The following is a 21690-nucleotide window of genomic DNA, read 5'->3' as shown; positions in this document are numbered from 1 at the left end:
TCAAACTGCACCAAGGCTGCAGGCAGCGTATGGGAGTGTCTGAGAGTGCACCTGATTCATTGTCAAGAGCTGAGAAGGGGGCTGCAATTAGGCTGAGACTCCAAGGGTGAGTAAGTGTGAGCCAGATGGAGAGAGGAATATAGAGGAACCATATGTTCGAAGGCCAGGAGGTGAGAAAAAAAGCATGAAAATTTTGAATTTACATAAATCCAGCATACTGAGTGAGGAGAGAGTGGCATAAAGAAAGTCTTCCGAGGTGGGCAAGGGCAAAATCATTCCGACCTTGCAAAGCCCTTTATGGTTTTTGGCTTTGTCTAAATGTGACAGGGATCTATTGCCTGGGGGGAATAGTATACAATTTGCATTTTACAGAGAGCTTCCTAGCTTTAATGAGGAGAATAGGTTGTTTGGAAAAAAAATACTTGGAAGAGGGGAGAGCAGTTAGGCCCCCACTTCGGTAGTTGGGGTAGATGAGTGACCCCATGGAATTCCTTACCTACCCTAGACTGACCTAGAAGCAAAGAAGCCCAAATTGTCAATCCTTCCCATCACCCTTAAGCCTAAACCCAAAGCAAGTTCATGTGGAAGCATTTAGTTGCAAGTTGTAAGAATGTGTTTGCCCATGTTGTTTAAATTGTCCTCTGCTTTGTATTCTGTGAAATATGTGTAGCCAGATTCAAGGACAAGTTTGAATCGGCATGAAATAAAATGCAAGTAGCCTGTCACTGCCTGAAAATCAAAACTCTAACACTGGCTATATTACTATATACTGCCATGAAATCTACCCCTAAAATTACACAACTTTGGTTTTTTTTATGAAAATGATTAGCATATTTTATAATGCTTTTGCATTTTCAATAGCTATTTTAAATCTTCTCAGTAAGGAGGACTCTACCCAGTTGTATTAAATAAACCCCAACTTTGGATGAAGTGTGTGTGTGTGTGTGTGTGTGTGCGCGCGCGAGTTGGGAGTGAGAGGGTGGGAAGGGCATAGGGATAAAGAATTTTTCAACCTTAGAGCCTAATAGTCAATTTTTAAAAAATTCAACAGAGATTGTGAATGCATTGACTGAATTGCATGTTGTTTTTAAACATGTAAGCCTGAGTGTGGTATCCTGTTCCCTAGCATTCATACTGCATAACTCTGAGATCAATGAGATTCCCTGGCTCAGTCGAGCTATGTGTCGAACTACTCAAGCCTTGGTAATAAAATACCAGGACTGAAGGAGTTCTGAAGTGGCCCTCCACTCAGATGGCATCTTCTGAAACCTTAAAATCTCTGGTCAGAATGTTGAGATCAAAAGCTTACAATTCTGAGTGATCCAACCAGCACCGTTAATCACTCTACCATGAGCGCCAATGGCCCCACCTTCTTGTTGATCCTTTAAATAGTAATCCTTGCTTGATTTATTTCAGTGGCACCTGGGGCTGCTCTTTCCATCAGTCTGAACAAACTGTTGACATGATGGTTGTGCACTTTCCTGGCAGAGGTCTGACTATTTGGAATCTGAAAGAATCACAGCCTACTTGTCGATGCACACTTGGGGTCTGCACACCCACGAATACATAAAATGTGTGTTTTTGAACTGGTAGTGGAGCAGCAGCAGGCACTGACAGAGATTCAAAAAGACTGAAGTCTAGTCGGCTCCCCTGGGGCGTTGCGAGAACCCTGCTGCTCTGATGTTGCAAACCTGGCTCCAGAGCCCATGCCGTGCACAGCCCCGGGCAGAAGGCAGGAGTGCCAAAGCCTCGGTCGTTGGCCCCTTGGACCGGAGGACCGTCAGATGCAGCTGCTCGCTACCCACACTCCAAGTGGGCGACATTTGTGAGCTTCCTCCTGGGCACTGTTTGTGGCTAGATATGCAGCTAGAGACCAAATAATTCTGAAACTGGAGGTTCTGATGTCTACACATGTAAGGTAAACATTTAAAATACGAAAGGAGCAGGTTTTTAAAAAAATTCACTAATTTAATGACAGTAGTAATTAAGTCTAACTCTCTGGAGCACCTGCTGGCAAAAACAGGCTCCAAGCATTGGCTTACCTGGGACAGATGCTACTGAATGTTACATGTAGGTCAGAGGCAGATTGAGCTAGAAGCCTGTAATTGTTTGCTAAGGACTGAATTATGTGTGCTATGGTGACAGCGTGATACCCTGGTGGCTGCAGATACAGGGAGATTCAGCCATTAGTAGGCTTCTCCTCCAAGAACATCAACAGGCATCCACAGGAAAGCTTAGGAGGATCCTGGAGAAAGGTTTATCTGTGTTGCTGCCTGGGAGATGCAAACAGCAGTCACCGCCCAAAGTCTACATGGATGCATCACGTCTACATTCTCTATGGAAAGCTTTATTCTGCATGAGGAAGAACCACAAAAAGTTTGGCCTCAGTCATGGTAGAAACCTATTGCACCTGAAGTATGAAGACGGGGGAAAAAATCTCTACCCTTGGAGAAGGAGAAGGGATGCACATTAGGCTCAAAATTATATTTACAGAGGAGCCAAGAAAACTGGTGAAAGCCATATCCCGAAGCCCAGGTCACAGTGCCTGCTTGATTGGGACTCACGCAGAACAGCAGAGAATACTGCCACACTCCACTCCATGTGCCACACTAACAAGCGTGAAATAAAAATCAATGTCGGATACACCTGGGGGCTGTAGTAGGCAGATTTTCTTGAGGGAATAGCAGAAAGGAAAGGCCCATAGATGAACAGGGAAAAGACATTCAGGAAAAAAAGAGGGGGAGGCTCCTGGGTACTTCAGTCGCTTCAGAGTCTGACTGCTGATTTTGGCTCAGGTCCTGATATCATGGTCCTGAGATCAAGCCCCGAGTTGTGCTCCATGCTGAGTGTGGAGCCTGCTTAAGATTCTCTCTCTCTCTCTCTCTCTCTCTCTCTCTCTCTCTCTCCCTTTTTCCCTCTCTCTTTCTCTCTTTCTCTCTCCTTCTATCTCTCTCCCTTCCCCCCCCCACCTCTCTCTCCTGATCACGCTGTCTCTCCCTCTCTTTCAAAAAAAAAAAAAAAGACATTCAGTAATAAAACCCTGGCAATCAGCTCACCATAGATAGATTTCAATTTCACTAGAGTAATTTGAAATCTCTTGTGCAGTGACAGTAATCACACAGCAACAATAAAAACTTTAAACTCAGTCCAACTCTTAAAGAGACTAAAATGAATCCCCCACTATCAGAAGAAAAGGAAGATTCACCTCCAACCAAAAAGGATATTTATGCTAGCATCAACTGTCTTATGCATGTCTTGTATATACATACGTATACACATACATATAAGGCACAGAAAAAGTGACTAGCATGGGAAAGTTACAAATGGAAAATATAGAGTATGTCCAAGATAAAATAGATATCTTCCTCCGAAAGACGAAAACTATAAGAAAGAAGTAAATGGAAATTGGTGACCTACAAGATAGATCAGTAGAAGTTACCAAAAACCTGAGAAACAGTAGGTGAATAAAACAAAGCAAAACAAAATGAGCATCCAAGAGTTGTAGGAAGATACCACATGGTCTAAAGAATTTGGCGGGGCCCTTGGGTGGCTCAGTCGGTTAAGAGTCAGGCTCTTGATTTCAGCTCAGGTCATGATCTCACAGTCCTGAGATCGAGCCCCATGTTGGGCTGCAAATATGGGATTCTCTTTCTGTCCCTGCCTCCCTTGCTCTCTCTCTCTCTCTCTCTCTCTCTCTCTCTTTCAAACTCAATAAATAAACTTAAGAAATAAAGAATGTGTAATTGGAATTTCAGAATGAGAAGACAGAGAGAAATGAGTAGAAAAAATATTTGAAGAAATAAGGCATGGAGATAGATACAACCCACAAATCCAGGAAGCTCAGTGAGCACAAGACTCATGCGTAATAACTTTAAAGACTTTAGCATGTCATATTCAAACAAACAAACAAAAAAGGAAAAGAGATAATATTGAGGGCAAAGAAAAAAGACACACTAACCAAAGTAAGATAAGAATAAGTATTTCAGCCAATTTTTTTTAAAGTTTATTTATTTTTGAAAGAGAGAGAGAGAGTGCACACACAGGGGAACAGCAGGGAGAGTGAGAGAATCCCAAGCAGACCCCGTGTCAATGCAATGCCTGACACAGGGCTCAATCTCACGAACTGTAAGATCAAGAGTCAAGACACTTAACCAACTGAGCCACCTAGGCGCCCCCAAAATTTCAGCAGGTTTTTTGTCACAATCCACGCGAACGAAAAGAAATAAAATGACATCCTTAAAGTGAAAAAAGAAAAAAACAAAATATCAACCCAGAATTCTATACAAAGAGAAAATATCCTACAACAGAGATGGAAAATTGAGACTATTTTTCAGTAAAATGATGGTTGAAGGAATTTGATGGCAGACCTTCTATATAAGAAGTGATAAAGAAAGCTCTTTGATAAGAAAGAGTATGATGTAGGTCAGATTTGGATCTACAGAAAAAAATCAGTTTTTAGAAATGAAATAAATTAAGGTAAAATATAATATTTTGGGTTTTTATCTTTATAACTTACTGTTTAAAAGAAAATTAGTTACAATATAATGTATGTTAGTAGCGTGTGATAGTGAAATGCGTAACAAAATGACACAAAAGACGGGGTGGAAAAAGTGGGAATATATGGTTATAAGGTCCATATTACTGCAGAAGTGATATATCAGTGTATGAATTTTGGCTCAGATTACTTAAAATGAATATGGTAAAGCCTAGGAAACTACTGACTTCATAAAGAAGAAGCATAAATAATAAGTCAATAGAAGAGAGAAAATAAAATCCTAAAAAAAAGACATAAATTCAGAGAAGGCAGGCGATGAGGTGAAAACAAAATCAAAAAACAAATGGAAAAATAGAAAACATCTAGCAGATCTCCAATTATTTGCATCATATTAATAATAACTTTCAATGTGGATGGTTCAAACACATCAGTTAAATGACAGAGGTTGTCAAATTGGGATTCAAAAAGCTGGAATCAACTTTATGCTATCTATCTATGAGAAAAAGTGCTTTGGGAACATTGCTTCACTTTTGGGGTGTGAACTTCCTCCTAGTGAAGCTGAAGGAATTGCACGTGTAATCGCTAACTTGTCTTTCAGATTAAAGACTCTCGGTTCTATTCTTGTCAAACTTTGCACCTACAGGCAAAGAGGCTGGATATGATCTCTAATGTAATAAGCTCACAGCCTAAATTAAACAGTCCAGGAAATACATTCTAGAAAAAAAAAAAAGATTGAAACGAGGACATATTCCTTGCTACTGGGACCATGATCAACATTAGACATTTTACATATGGAGAAAAATTAACATTGGATTTATAACGTTGAGAATGGGTAGGAATTAGACACTGTAAGTGGTTCCTAAGAAAAAAAGAAATTGATTAAAATGGCCCCTAATTCCAGCATAAAGAGTGGACTACAGGAAACCTAAATTTGGAGACATTTAGTGCATGCTCACTATTAACACGTAATATGAATAACACAAATTTTGATGGCCTTTTGCACTTTTTACACTTACGATATGTCTCCTACAAAATAAGATTGTTCTCTTTGTCTTATCAAGCCCTTAAATTCTAAAATATTTTTAAAGTTTAATGGTGACATGCTTTCTTCAACTTTTTCTAGAATATTTAAAATCGAGGATGCCTAGGTGGCTCAGTTGGTGAAGAGTCCAACTCGATTTTGGCTCAGGTCCTAATCTCATGGTTTGTGAGTTAGAGCCCCACACTGGGCTCCACGCTGGTGGTGTAGAGCCTACTTGGGATTCTCCTCTCTTTCTGTCCCTTTCCCACTTGTACTCATGCTCTTTCTTTCTTTCTCAAAATGTAAAAATAAACTTTAAAAAATAAAATAAAAAATAAAAATTAAGTTCATAGGTAGAAGCATTTCTGATTTTAAGGGAGTTCTATGTAACAGATGATAATTTTTTTATTCGAATATAACTTTGTTTTCTTAACTTATTAGTTTTTAACTTATTAAGTTAGCCTAAAAGGTATATTAGGATCTTTCTCAAAAATCTGTATAATGATTACTTTTTTGAATTTTGAATAACACAAAACCAGTGCCTATAATCACAGTAAAATCAATGCAGATATAGTGTTGTTTAAGTCTAATATGGTAGATTATTCATAAGAAGCTTTATATAGAAAGAAACCCAGTTTGCAATGGAAAACTATTTTCAATTTGGCCACAAGATGGTGATATCACAAAGCAATTCCAAAGATAAACCAAATGATAATTGTGTTCTTACTAAGCCCAGCCTTTAAATGTAACAATTCTCATCAGTCAGTGTCTTCTCCAAAGTATTTTGTATTTCATGGTCTGTCTCATGTCTTCATTTTTGGGCTTTCTTTGTTCCTGACCCCTACTGCGGATTACTATCCCTTGAAAGAGATCTATTAAATCTATTGTCTTGAAAACTGTGTGCAAGGTTGGCAAAATAATATGTTAAAAAGAAGAAACAATATACTTGTATTCATTGTTGCTATTTATTTTCTTCTTGTTATTTAACAGAAAAATTATTTCCTTTTCCTGGACTTACAGTGTCAGTTAACGGAACAGTCACAACCTGAGCAAACACTTGGGAAAATAACAAGCTCAGAAACAAGCTAAAATAATATTTTCATTAATTTGGTCAGGTGCTTCTCTTTCCTCACCATCTGGATTTCCATGTGTTGAAAGGTTTGCCTAGCCAGCAGAGGCAACAAACAATTAAGGGCCTTCTCCAAGATACACAGAAACTGAAAGGAATTCTTAAAGCATCATTCACAGATGATTTGACATCCTTCATGCTGCATTCTGTGGTATTGTGTCAAAAGGGTGTGATTACTATTATTGTTTTATGAGGCTCAAAAAATTCAGGGTTTTAATGGTGCAACTCCTCTAGAATTCAAGTATAATATCTGAAGGTCCTAGAGACCCTCAGTGTGTCATTTAGAGGAGAGCAATTTGAGGGTTTGTTGAAGCAAAGAATAAGTTGTACTAAAAATTGCAGAGGCTAATGGTCCAAAGATAAAAAATGAGACAGTCTATGCACTATAAAGATAACTCAATTGCACCCTTAGAAAGAAAACTTAAATTTCTCCAAGTATTTATGGAAAATAATTTCTGCTATACTTGTTAGCAGAGAGCATATTTGGGAGACCTCTTCTGAATGAGGAGTGGGCAGATTTTTTTCTGTTGAAACTACTCTGCCATTATAGCAAAAGTGGTCACAGCAAACAGGTGAGCCGATGAGGATGATGGTATTTCAATAAAGTTTAGTTACTAAAAATAAGTGGAATTAAATACTTAGGAATAAATTAGACAAAAGAAATGCAAGACTTGTACACTGAAAATTACAAAGCATTGCTCAAAGAAATTAAAGACCTAAATAAATGGAAGGTGTTGCAGTTCCATGGATCAAAAAACTTAATATCATTAAGAACACTCCCTAAATTAGTCAATAATTGAATGGAATATGTATTAAAATCCCAAATAACTTTTTTAGTAATAGGCTAATCCTGAAACTTATATGGACCAGAACAGCCAAAATAATCTTGAAAACAAGAACAAGTTGGCAGACTTACCACTCTTGATTTCAAACATAATACAAAACAGTAATCAAGACCATTTGGTACTGGCATAAGGTACACATAGCAATTCTCTGGGCAGATAAAACTGAGTGAAACAACATCACTATTCTCAGGAACTCAGAGCAGATCTCCAAACAGAAATTTACATCTCGAATTCCACATTAACATTGTTGAAATTCATTCCTTGAAATATGTAATGAGAGCCAATTACGTACCAGGCACGTTGCAAAGCACAGGCTTAAACAGGCAAGATTCTTACCCTTGGAGAACTCAGCCTCTTAGGAGAAGCAGATGAAATTCACATCAACAAATGCATGATTTCAATGAATGAATTCTGTTTCAAAGTTTTGAATATAATCACACAGTCGTGTGTGAGAGAGATATTTTAATTAGCATTTCTAAGTATTTTGTTGTTCCTTAAGCCTGAAAATCTCCTACAACAAAATATCATACACACACATACACACACACAGACATACATAGCTATGTGATCATATTTCAGAACAGAGTAGAATGAAAAATACAGTCTCATATTTGATTTTTAATATTCCTAATAGTTGATGTTTAGTGAAACTTTGTATTGTAATAAAAAAGTGGTTTTAAAAAATTAAATTCACCTAATTTACATAATCTTGGTCAAAACAGTTACAGCCATAAAATGACAGGTTTTGATTAAACAATATTTAATTGCAAAAATATAAAGTTCCACTCGTCTGGATTCCCTCACTCTCCCATTCATCATTGATCTATTCACTAATTTAACAAAGATTCGATAAATGAACAATTACACCTGAGATACATGACATTTTTTTAAAAGGTGCTTGGTGCTATGAAAACTTTCTCTTGCCAATAAATAATATCTTTGGGAAATGACTTACATATTTTCACACCTATAACTTGTCTCCATGTTTCCAATCTTAACTCAAACCAATAAATCTTAAACACTACTGCTGGATGAATTTTATCCTTAAGCGAAAATTAGGTAATGCCAATCTTCTGTTCATTTTTAACTTCCCCCTCTCCCCCAAAAGGAAAAAATTTCTTGTTATCATATTACAGATCTCCATCTATTTGATTCCAACCTGGTTTTATTCCCCTCTCTCTTATCCTCACTCATGTGGGTTTATTTTTTCTATAAAACATCAAGATTGGGGAGCCTGGGTGGCTCAGTTGATTGAGTGTCTGACTCCACCTCAGGTCATGATCTCGCAGTTCATGAGTTCAAGCCCCTAGTCGGGCTCTGTGCTGATGGCTCAGAGCCTGGAGCCTGCTTCCAATTCTGTGTCTCCCTCTTTCTCTGTCCCTCTCCCTCTCACACTCTGTCTCTTTCTCTCAAAAGTAAAATAAACGTTAAAAAAATTATAAAACATCGAGATTGTCTTATTTGTTCCATGGACTCTAATGTTTTCTGCCCCAGGTGTGCCTTTGTTTATAATATTCTCCCTACCTGAACATTCTTATAATTTGAGTATAGATTGGGGGAACCTTCTTGGGCCATCTCAGAGTTAGCACGATGCTTTCACATTATGTTTATGTGGTGACTGCTGTTAATTAACTAATTGATTTCTCACATTCCTGTTGAATAGATGTTGAAACTGGTCTTCTGCAATAAGACCTCGCAAACAACACTATAGCCGAGAACATATATAAATGTGAGATATGAAGACTGGTCATTTCTACCGAATAATAATAATAATAATATTTATTGAGTGCATATTAAACATTAACTTAGGCAAATCTCACAACAATCATATGAAGTACATCACTTTATGCCTATGTCTATGAGGGAACTGGAACACCCACGTACAGAACTTGTCCAATGGTCATATGATAGTAAATTGGGGACCAGGATACATACCCAGGCAGTCTAATTTCAAAGCCCACATTCAACCATGGCCATAATGCCAACATAGTCCCATAAAACAAAATCAATTTTAATCCACAAGGCAAAATGCATTCATGGCACCTGCAAAGAAATGCAGGTCTGTTGAAGTTGATTCTTAGTGACTGAGAACAATTCTGTTAGAAATTACATACTTTTATTCATGGTGGAATTCAACTTCCTACCCTGGAAATAGATTTCTACTGTTTTGTTTTCTAGCTATTGTTGAAGTAGGCAAATTGCTTAACTTTTGTAGGACTGTTTCCTCAGTCGGAAGGGCAGATAATACAACCTGCCTCATATGATCATTGTAAGTGTTAAGTGAAAGAATGAATGCAAAAGTGCCCAGTAGAGAACTAGGCAATTTACATACTTGTAAAATTGCCTTAAAAAATTTGTGTAACAAATTGCCTCAAAATACAGTGGCTTGAAACAAAAAGCATTTATTTTTCTTTATTTCTGTGGGCCATCTGGGGGGGTCAGCTGATTGAAGTTGAGCATGGCTGGGCTTGACTCCAAGCTGCAGGTTGGAAGTCTGCCTTTATCTGTCTTGTCCTCCTTGGATCAGCAGGGTAGTCGGGGGCACATTCTGTTGTTGTTGTTGTTTTTTAATGTTTATTTATTTTTGAGAGAGAGAGACAGAGTGTGAGCAGGGGAGGGGCAGAGAGAGAGGGACACACAGAATCTGAAGCAGGCTCCAGGCTTTGAGCTGTTAGCACACAGCCCTAGGCAGGGCTCCAACCCATGGACCACAAGATCGTGACCTGAGCCGAAGTCAGATTGTTTACCTGACTGAGCCACCTAGGTGTCCCGGTTGGGGGCACATTCTTATCTCAATGATAGAAGAGCAAGAAAGCAAGTCAAGCCAACCTTAAGCCTGTGCTTCCATTGTGTCTGCTTACATGCCATTGGACAGAGAAAGTCACATGGTTAAACATCAGGTCAAGGGACAGGAAATTGCACCCTGCTTCTGCTGGAGGGACCCCACAAATTCACAAGGCAAAGAGTATGGAGAGGCAGAGGTGAAAATTGACTAAAATCTATTCTCTAACTCATAAACACTTTGCACAGATCTGTCATCTATAGAAGCCAAAGTGATAGTGACAGTTCTTTCAACTGTCCTTCTTATAGTTAATACCATCAAAGATTATTCAAGGCATTTCCTGTGCTATAAATATTTGCCTCAGGTATAGACCTTCCTTCCTTCTTTCCATCCTTCCTTCCTTCTTTCCTAAACTTTGACTAGAAAAATAAGAATAAAAGTTCAAATAAGTATTTTGTCCTCAATAATCATATCTAAAATATGTTACTGACAGTGATTATTACATAAGTTTGTCTCTTTCCCCAATATTTGAGATAATAAGCTATAGCATTCTAAGTAATGATTTCACCAATCAAAATGTCTAATTAAAATAATAATAATAATTAGTTTTAGTCAGTGTGCTGTCATTGAGATTTTTAAGTTGGCATTACCTTGCTTAATAATATATTCTAAACCCCTGGTAATGTTCAGAATCTCTGACACAGAATTCTTATATATAGCAGCCTTTTTCTCTGCCTGAGAACTGAGCCACTGATAGAGCTTTAGAGAACATTCCTTAGTTATCTGGCAACATGGTGTTTCTCATACTGCAGCCCAGAATCAAAGACTTGCCCATTTGATGACAGGCTCTGCCAGAAGAACTGCAAGCCTTCCTAGCAGGACAGAGCCTTTATCAAGAAACTTAAGGCACAAAAGCCCACCAAGGCACATGCTCTCTGCAGGCCTATAGATCCCCAAATAAGGAGGTGATGGACAGGACCTGAGATCTCAATGTTCTTGGTACTTGCTCCCAAAAGTATCATTCTGAGAGGCCAAGAATATTGCTCTAAAGACTGTCTCCACCTCTTGGCAAATTCAGGACTAAGGAATAGGGTCTAATACATGTCTAGAAATGAGTCTTTAGCCATAATCAGAGATATAAACATATAACCCAAAAAGTATTAATCACAATATTAATTATAGTGTCATGTAAGAAAAACAGTCTAAATATCCATTACATAGTCAGGATTCACAAAATAGAATATAAGGATAGGAGCTGAGAGACAATAGCTTTGTAACTGACCATATGAAAATGTTTACATTTTGGTGTATATAAATGATGGTATATTATGCAGTTTTACAAATGTTTCAAGGAATGCTTCAAAGCTTTGAAAAGTCCCACAGTATAATACGAAATTTAAAAAAAACAAGACTATAGATGCGTCTAATATAACATTCAATATACATATGAAATTGAGATAGCCCCACAAAGAAAAACATAAACATACTAATAAAAAATATGTTTAGAGCATGTAATTTTTTTCTGTGTCTTGTGTCCATGAAATACAGCCAGACCAACACTAAACCATCCTACACACCTAGAAAAATGATTGGAGGATTAACACAACAATCTGCACAACCTGAACCACAGAATTCGGCGGGTACGTGGCACGGAGAGGTGAACTTGGGGAAGGAAAAGCCGGCAGCAGGCAGAGAGAGGGCAGAGACTGGAGGGGGAGAATACGGAAAAAGCACCCCTCCCCAAAAGCAGCTGGAGAGAAAGTTGAAAATTGGAAACAGCCGCAGGGACTAAACTAAAAAGGGAGAAAGGTGAAAGAGGAGTGCAAAGTCTGCAACTCCGCAGCTTGGTACCTGGCGGTGCTCTGGTGGGAAGGCGAATCCTCAGGAACAGAGTAGGGTCCGGGAGGTTCTCAGACCACACAGGGAAAAGCGGTTCCACTGCTGGAAGGACATTTGGTGGAGACTATTGAAGCCACCTGGTCCCAGCAGACCCCAGAAAACGGCCACATTTGCTGGTGCTGGAACAAGGTCGTTAACGGTGAAGCCTGGTGCCAGATGTGTGTTGTGATTTTCCACAATCCCTGAAAAGCTGCTGCTATGCTATCTCACGAACTTTTTCGGGGGCGGGGGGGGGGGGGGGTGCTGGCACCTGGCCGCAGTCTCTGGGCACTGGCAGCAGCAGTCCAGCAGGCGTTCCTGGGTGCAGCCATTATTCGGCCATTGCTCAGTGAGACCCTCCCGCAGAGGGGCGGAATGGGTCAAAGCCGCTCCAGTCCTTCAGAAGTAAGGGACCGGGGAAAACAGCCGCATCTGAGACAAAACTCAGGAGAGAGGTACTGCCTGGGGCTTGGTCATGGACAGTGAAGGAGTGGGGAGTGGACGAAAGCTGAAGACAGAGGACAGGTGCACGATTGCTGACTGCAGAGAACAGAATTTCCATACTGGAGGCTGGATAGCTGGGAGACATCATTTTCACCACTCCTGCGCATGCGCATAGGCAACTAGGAGCAAGCTCTGCAACAATCCACCCCAGTACGCTAGCAGCGCCATCTAGTGGAGACCAGAACCATTACACTGAGCCCCACCCAACTGGGCCAACTTCACTCTTCAAGAACACAAGTCTCACCGCCTAGTTTATGGACTATAAAACACTACATAGTCTGACTTCTAGGGGGAAACAAAGTAATTTCAGTCCTATTTCAACCTGTTAGCAGGTCGATCTATTCAATTTTATTTCTCTCTTTTATCTCTTTTACACTACTTTTCTTGTTCTTGAATACAGAAAGAGAAAATATTCCTTTTTATTTTCAGTTTTTATTAAAAATATTTTTCCTTAATTTTTTTTACTATATTTTTTACTTTTGTGTAATTTCTTCAAATTCTATCTTACTTCCATCAATCTATTTTAGTCTACTTCAGTGTATTCACATTTTCAAATTTCAAACTATTTCCTTGTTTTCTTTTTTCTTTTTCTTTTTTCTCTTTTTTTGTTGCTTTTCTTTTCTTGAATGCAGAAAGTGAAAAACTTAATTTTTAGTTTCAATTTCTATTAAAGATATTTTTCTTTAATTTTTTTATATTTTTTGCTTTTATGTAAATTTTTTCAAATTCTATTTTACTGCCATCATTTTATTTTAGTCTACTACAGTGTATTCACTTTTTCAAATTTTCAAACGATTTCTTTTTTTTCTTTTTTCTCTTTTTTGTTTTTTTCCTTTTTCTTGAATACAGAAAGAGAAAAAAATTCATTTTTATTTTTAACTTTTATTAAAAATATTTTTATTTAGTTTTTTCCTATTATATTCTTTACTTTTGTGTAAATTTTTTCAAATTCTATTTTACTGCCATCATTTTATTTTAGTCTACTACCGTGTATTCACTTTTTCAAATTTTCAAACGATTTCTTTTTTCTCTTTTTTCTCTTTTTTGTTTTTTTCCTTTTTCTTGAATACAGAAAGAGAAAAAATTCATTTTTATTTTTAACTTTTATTAAAAATATTTTTCTTTAGTTTTTTCCTACTATATTCTTTACTTTTGTGTAAATTTTTTCAAATTCTATCTTACTCCCATCATCTCATTTTAGTCTACTTCAGTGTATTAATTTTTTCATATTCTCAAATGATTTCCTTTTTTTTCCCACTTTTTTTTCCTCTAATCTGTGAAACCACTTTCAACACCCAGACCAGAACACCCTAGGATCTAGCATCATTTATAAGATTTTGTGTTTCTGTGTGTGTTTAATTTTTTAATTGTAATTTTTTTAATTTTAAATTTTTTTAGCTTTAATTTTTCTACCTCATTAATTCCTTTTCTCCCTTCAAAGTGCAAAATGAAGGAATGCACCCCAAAAGAAAGAGCACAAAAAAATGACAGCCAAGGATTTAATCAACACAGATACGAGCAAGATGTCTGAACCTGAATTTAGACTCATGTTAATAAGAATACTAGCTGGAGTCAAAAATAGATAAGAATCCCTTTCTACAGAGATAAAAAAAGTAAAAAATAGAATGAAATTAAAAATGCTACAACTGAGATGCAATCACGGATGGATGCAGCGGTGGCAAGGATGGATTAGGCAGAACAGAGAATCAGCAATATAGAGGACAAACTTATAGAGAATAATGAAGCAGAAAAAAAAGAGGGACATTAAGGCAAAAGAGCAAGATTTAAGAATTAGAGAAATCAGTGACTCATTAAAAGGGAACATCAGAATCATTGGGGTCCCAGAAGAGGAAGAGAGAAAAATAGGGCTAGAAGGGATACGTGAGCAAATCATAGCAGAAAACTTTCCTAACCTGGGGGAAGACACAGACATCAAAATCCAGGTAGCACAGAGGACCCCATTTAGATTCAATAAAAAGTGACCTTCAACAAGGCATATCAGAGTCAAATTCATAAAATACTCAGGCAAGGAGAGAATCATGAAAGCAGCAAGGGAAAAAAAGTCCCTAACCTACAAAGGAAGACAGATCTGGTTTGCAGCAGACCTATCCACAGAAACCTGCCAGGCCAGAAAGGAGTGGCAGGATATATTCAATGTGCTGAATCAGAAAAATAGGCAGCCAAGAATTCTTTATCCAGTAAGGCTGTCATTCAAAATAGAAGGAGAGATAAAAGTTTCCCAAACAAAAATTAAAGGAGTTTGTGACCATTAAACCAGCACTGCAAGAAATTTTGAGGGGAACTCTCTCAGGGGAGAAAAGATTAATAAATATATATATAGAGAGAGAGAGAGACAGAGAAAGAGAGACAGAGAGAGAGAGAGAGACAGAGACAGAGAGACAGAGACAGAGACAGAGAGAGAGATATATAAAAGATTTGTGTATATATATATATATATATATAGAGAGAGAGAGAGAGAGAGAGACAGAAATAAAAACCAAAAGCAACAAAGATTAGAAAGGACTGGAGAACACCACCAGAAACTCCAATTCTGCAAGCATCATAATGTCAATAAATTCATATATTTCAGTACTTACTCTAAACGTCAATGGACTCAACAGTCCAATCAAAAGACATAGGGTAACAGAATGGATAAGAAAACAAGATCCATCTATATGCTGTTTACAGGAGACCCACTTGAGACTTAAAGACACCTTCAGGTTGAAAATAAGGGGATGGAGAACCATCTATCATGCTAATGGTCAACAAAAGAAAACTGGAGTAGCCATACTTATATCAGACAATCTAGATCTTAAAATACAGACTGTATCAAGAGATGCAGAAGGGCATGATATCATAATCAAGGGATCTATCCACCAAGAAGACCTAACAATTGTACACATTTATGCACCAAATGTGGAATAAACCCAAATGTATAAATCAATTTATCGCAAACATAAAGAAACTCATCAATAGTAATACCATAATAGTACGAGTTTTTAACACCCCACTCACAGCAATGGACAGATCATCTAATCAAAAAATCAACAAGGAAACAATGGCTTTGAATGACACACTGGACCAGATGAACTTAACAGATATATTTAGAACGTTTCATCCAAAAGCAGCAAAACATGCATTCTTCTCCAGTGCACATGGAACGTTCTCTGGAATAGACCATATACTAGGACACAAATCAGCCCTAACTAAGTACAAAAATATCGAGATCATACCATGCATACTTTCAGACCACAACGCTATGACACTCTAAATCAACCAAAAGAAAACAATTGGAACGGGAACTAATACTTGGACACTGAAGAACATCCTACTAAAGAATGAATGGGTAACCAAGCAGTTAAAGAAGAAATTAAAAAGTATATGGAAGTCACTGAAAATGATAACACCACAACCCAAAACCTCTGGGATGCAGCAAAGGCAGTCATAAGAGGAAAGTATATAGCAATCCAGGCCTTCCTAAAGAAGGAAGAAAGATCTCAGATACACAACATAACCTTATGCCTTAAGGAGCTGGAAAAAGAACAGCAAATAAAAACCAAAACCAGCAGAAGACAGGAAATAATAAAAATTAAAGCAGAAATTAATGCTATCGAAACCAAAATAACAGTAGAACAGATCAATTAAACCAGAAGCTGGTTCTTTGAAAGAATTCACAAAATTGATACACCACTAGCCAGTTTGATCAAAAAGAAAAAGGAAAGGAACCAAATAAATAAAATCAAGAATGAAAGAGGAGAGATCACAACCAACACAGCAGAAATACAAACAATAATAAGAATATTATGGGCAATTATATGCCAATAAAATGGGCAATATGGAAGAAATGGAAAAATTCCTAGAAACATATACACTACCAAAACTGAAACAAGAAGAAATAGAAAATTTGAACAGAAGCATAACCAGTAAGGAAATCGAATTAGTAATCAAAAATCTGCCAAAAAAACAAGAGTCCTGGGCCAGATGGCTTTCCAGGGGAATTCTACCAAACATTTAAGGAAGAGTTAACACCTATTCTCTTGAACATGATCCAAAAGATAGAAATGGAAGGAAAACTTCCAAACTCTTTTTATGAAGCCAGCATTACCTTGATTCCAAAACCAGACAGAGACCACACTAAAAAGGAGAACGACAGACCAATTTCCCTGATGAACATGAGGGCAAAAATCCTCAACAAGATATTAGCCAACAGGATCCAACAATACATTAAAAAAGTATTCACCACGACCAAGTGGGATTTATACCTGGGATGCAGGGCTGGTTCAACATCCGCAAGACAATTAACATGATTCATCACATCAATAAAAGAAAGGACAAGAACCATATGATCCTCTCAATAGGTACAGAGAAAGCATTTGACAAAATACAGCATCCTTTCTTCATAAAAACCCTCAAGAATGCAGGGATAGAAGGAGCATACCTCGAGATTATAAAAGCCATATATGAACGACCCACTGCTAATATCATCTTCAATGGGGAAAAACTGACAGCTTTCCCCCTAAGTTCAGGAACAAGACTGGGATGTCCACTCTCACACTGTTATTCCACATGGTATTGGAAGTCTTATCCTCTACAATCAGACAACACAAAGAAATAAAAGGCATCCAAATCGGCCAGGAGGAGGTCAAACTTTCACTCTTCGCAGACGACATGATACTCTATATGGAAAACCCAAAAGATTCCACCAAAAAACTGCTAGAACTGATTCATTAATTCAGCAAAGTGGCAGGATATAAAATCAATGCACAGAAATCGGTTGCATTCCTATACACCAACAATGAAGCAACAGAAAGAGAAATCAAAAATCGATCCCATTTACAGTTGCACTAAAAACCATAAAATGCCTAGGAATAAATCTAACCAAAGAGGTGAAAAATCCATACACTGCAAACTATAGAAAGCTTATGAAAGAAGTTGAAGAAGACACAAAAAAATGGAAAAAGATTCCATGCTCCTGGATAGCAAGAACAAATATTGTTAAAATGTCAATACTACCCAAAGCAATCTACATATTCAATGCACTTCCTATCAAAATAACACCAGCATTCTTCACAGAGCTAGAACAAATAATCCTAAAATTTGTATGGAACCAGAAATGATCCCCAATAGCCAAAAAGATCTTGAAAAAGAAAACCAAAGCAGGAGACACCACAATCCCAGACTTCAAGCTATACTACAAAGCTGAAATCATCAAGACAGTATGGTACTGGCACAAGAACAGACATTCAGATCTATGGAACAGAATAGAGAACCCAGAAACAGACCCACAAACATATAGCCAACTATTCTTTGACAAAGCAGGAAAGACTATCCAATGGAATAAAGACAGTCTCTTCAGCAAGTGGTGCTGGGAAAACTGGACAGACACATGCAGAACAATGAACCTGGACCACTTTCTTACACCAGGCACAAAAATAAACTCAAAATGGATGAAATACCTCAATGTAAGACAGGAAGCCATCAAAATCCTTGAAAAAGCAGGCAAAAACCTCTTGGATCTTGGCCGCAGCAACTTCTTACTCAACACATCTCCAGAGGCAAGGGAAACAAAAGCAAAAATGAACTACTGGGACCTCATCAAAATAAAAAGCTTCTGCACAGCGAAGGTAACAATCAGCAAAACTAAAAGGCAACCGACAGAATGGGAGAAAATATTTGCAAATGACATCTCAGATAAAGGGTTAGTATCCAAAATCTATAAAGAATTTATCAAACTCAACATCCAAAAAACAAATAATCCAGTGAACAAATGGGCAAAAGACATGAATAGACACATCTCCAAAGAAGTCATCCAGATGGCCAACCGACACATGAAAAAGTGCTCAACATCACTCATCATCAGGGAAATACAAATCAAAACCACCATGAGATATCACCTTACACCTGTCAGAATGGCTAACATTAACAACTCAGGCAACAACAGATGTTGGCGAGGATACGGAGAAAGAGGATCTCTTTTGCACTCCTCGTGGGAATGCATGCTGGTGTAGCCATTCTGGAAAAAGTATGGAGTTTCCTCAAAAAACTAAAAATAGAACTACCCTATGACCCAGCAATTGCACTACTAGGCATTTATCCAAGGGATATAGGTGTGCTGTTTCAAAGGGACACATGCACCCCCATGTTTATAGCAGCACTATCAACAATAGCCAAAGTATGGAAAGAGCCCAAATGTCCACTGATGGATGAATAGATAAAGAAGATGTGGTGTATATATACAATGGAGTATTACTCAGCAATCAAAAAGAATGAAATCTTGCCATTTGCAATTACGTGGATGGAACTGGAGGGTATTATGCTAAGTGAAATTAGTCGGTCAGAGAAAGACAAAAATCATATGACTCCACTCATATGAGGACTTTAAGAGACAAAACAGATGAACATAAGGGAAGGGAAACATAAATCATATAAAAACAGGGAGGGGGACAAAACAGAAGAGACTCATAAATATGGAGAAGAAACTGAGGGTTACTGGAGGAGTTACTGGGATGGGCTAAATGGGTAAGGAGCACTAAGGAATCTACTCCTGAAATCATTGTTGCACTATATGCTAACTAATTTGGATGTAAATTTAAAAAAACAAAAAATAAAACAAGTTAATAAAAAAAGAGAAAAATATGTTTAGGTGCTGGAATTGTGAATTATAAAGATTGTCTTTCATATTTTGTGTACATTCCAATAATTATGGTTAATCTCTACAAGCATATGCATAATTAATTAATAATAGCACGTGTGCATTTACCTTATTCAAGCAAAAACACTGTTAATATAAGCCTTAGCGATGGAATGCTCCTTTTTTTAATGTACCTTCTTTGTAGTTGTAGATTCAGCAATATTGGATGACTTATTTTTACAGATTAGATTTAATTCTGCATTTCTAGCTTTAAATTCTGTAAAAACCTAGTATTATAACTATGGTCACAAGAAAGTTTTCAATTTTTTTTATTAGTTTTCTTTATTTTTGAGAGGTAGAGAGAGACAGAGTGCATGTTGGGGAGGGGCAGAGAGAGGGAGACACAGAATTAGAAGCAGGCTCCAGGCTTTGAGCTGTCAGCACAGAGCCCGATATAAGGTCCGAACTCACAAACCGTGAGATCATGACCTGAGCTGAAGTCGGAGGCTCAACTGACTGAGCCACCCACGCGCCCCATGAGAAAGTTTTTTAGATAATATTTTAGACAATATTCTATGTAGTGGATACAGTGATCATACACAACGCACAATAATTGTTGTCAATCTAATGGAAAAAAGGACATTAAGCAAAAGATAACAAGGTAAATATGTCACACAAATTGTAATTGTATAAGCGGGGCTGTAGTAAGTATAGTGATGAGGAATGCTGTGTAGACTGGAAAATGAAAGAAGGATTCTGGGTAAAGGATATTGATGCTGAGACCTGATGTATTTGAACATGAAAGTCATCAACAGAAGAACTGTATACATTCCTTACTTTATTACAGAAGTAAATTAAATTGCCTTGGGAAAGAACATAGGTAGAGTGAGATAAGGAGAGCAAGGATTGAGTACAATGAACTCTGGCCCAGAAGAGAGAAAAAGGAGACCTAGAAACAGATCAGGAACAAATTAGGGAGGAAGTCATGTGGTGTCATGGAAAACAAGAAGAGCGAAACAATGTCATAAGCCATTGAAAGGCCAAGTAAAATGAGAATTGACACGTTTCCATTTGGATTCATTTAGAAAGAAAATTGGTAAAATTATGAGAGCCTATAGCAAACTTGTTATGTAAACCTTGGGAAATATTTATTAATGTTGTTTGTTTCTAATATAATCATTTTCTTCGTTTTTATATCCAATTTATCTAGAGGTTTTGTTTGTTCTCCATGAACTATTTCCCTTGAATTTTAGTAGAGCCCTGTCAATAACCTGAAGGGTACTTAAGACTTTTACTTCCATCTGAGATACGATCTGTCTGTTAAATGGATTTTCTAGGTACAAGGCATTTTACTTGTTATCTGTAGAAAATTGCCTCAGAAATGTGCATATTATGCGACACACCTTTAGACGGAGAACCATGCATGATCACGCTGTGATAGTCTTGTTTATCTTATATACCACAGGATTGATTGTACTGGGCCTGTGTTATCCAGGATATCTCCTTTATGGAGATCTCCAAACACTGTCTACAATATGGTGAACAGTTTCTCTCTGACCCTGCATCTCATCCGTCATTGCTCTCGCCCTTTTGCTTGTATATACTGACAACAGATGGCTTATAAAGTTAAACGACATTGGGAATCCACCACTTACCGTATCTCCCTGCTGGAGATTTCTAAACTTAGAATAATAAAGACCAGAGTCCTACAAAGAAATTTATTTTACTTACTTTGCTGAATTTATCAAATTGAGGAAAGAGCCGTGGGTTCGTATAGTTGATAAAAGCTGCACGTTTTTTAAGCAATCTTTACACCCAACCTGGGGCTCAAACTCACAACCCTGAGATCAAGAGTCACACCCTCTCGCGACTGAGGCAGCCAGGCACCCCAAAGCTGCACTTTTTAATTACAAGGAAATAATCTGCTTATAATTCATTAGCTTCCATTCATCAATCAGGCGCAGGAATAAAACTTGGTTTCATTCTGTTTCCCATCAGGATGTGCTGCTTCTCACCTCTTCTCAAATCTTCCTGGAGTCTAATTGCTGTCTAATACACATAACCTTTGCTCAGTTCTGTGCTGGAGGATTTTAGCTTGCTTCTTTTGCAGTACCAGAGGGCTTTCTCTGCCGATCTCAGACAAGGCACAAGGTCCACCCTGTTAAACATCTGCTAGAGGCTTGACTTCTCCAGAGAAAATGGAACTGAGAGTCTCCTCACAGATCCACAAATGTCAAGGGAGATCCCACTGCCCCACCCTTTCCCCCTAACCTAGGATTTGGTTCCAAGGGAGTAAGAGATCTCTTTATTCATCTCAAAAATCTTTGGAGTCCTCAACACAGGGACAGTTTTCTTTTGTCTAGAAGGAGGGGGAAAGTTATTTTGCCTTTCAGTTGAATGTTGCT

Source organism: Panthera leo, chromosome F3 (assembly GCF_018350215.1).
Source record: "Panthera leo isolate Ple1 chromosome F3, P.leo_Ple1_pat1.1, whole genome shotgun sequence".
Lineage (NCBI taxonomy): Eukaryota > Metazoa > Chordata > Mammalia > Carnivora > Felidae > Panthera > Panthera leo.
This window is presented reverse-complemented; position numbering follows the sequence as displayed.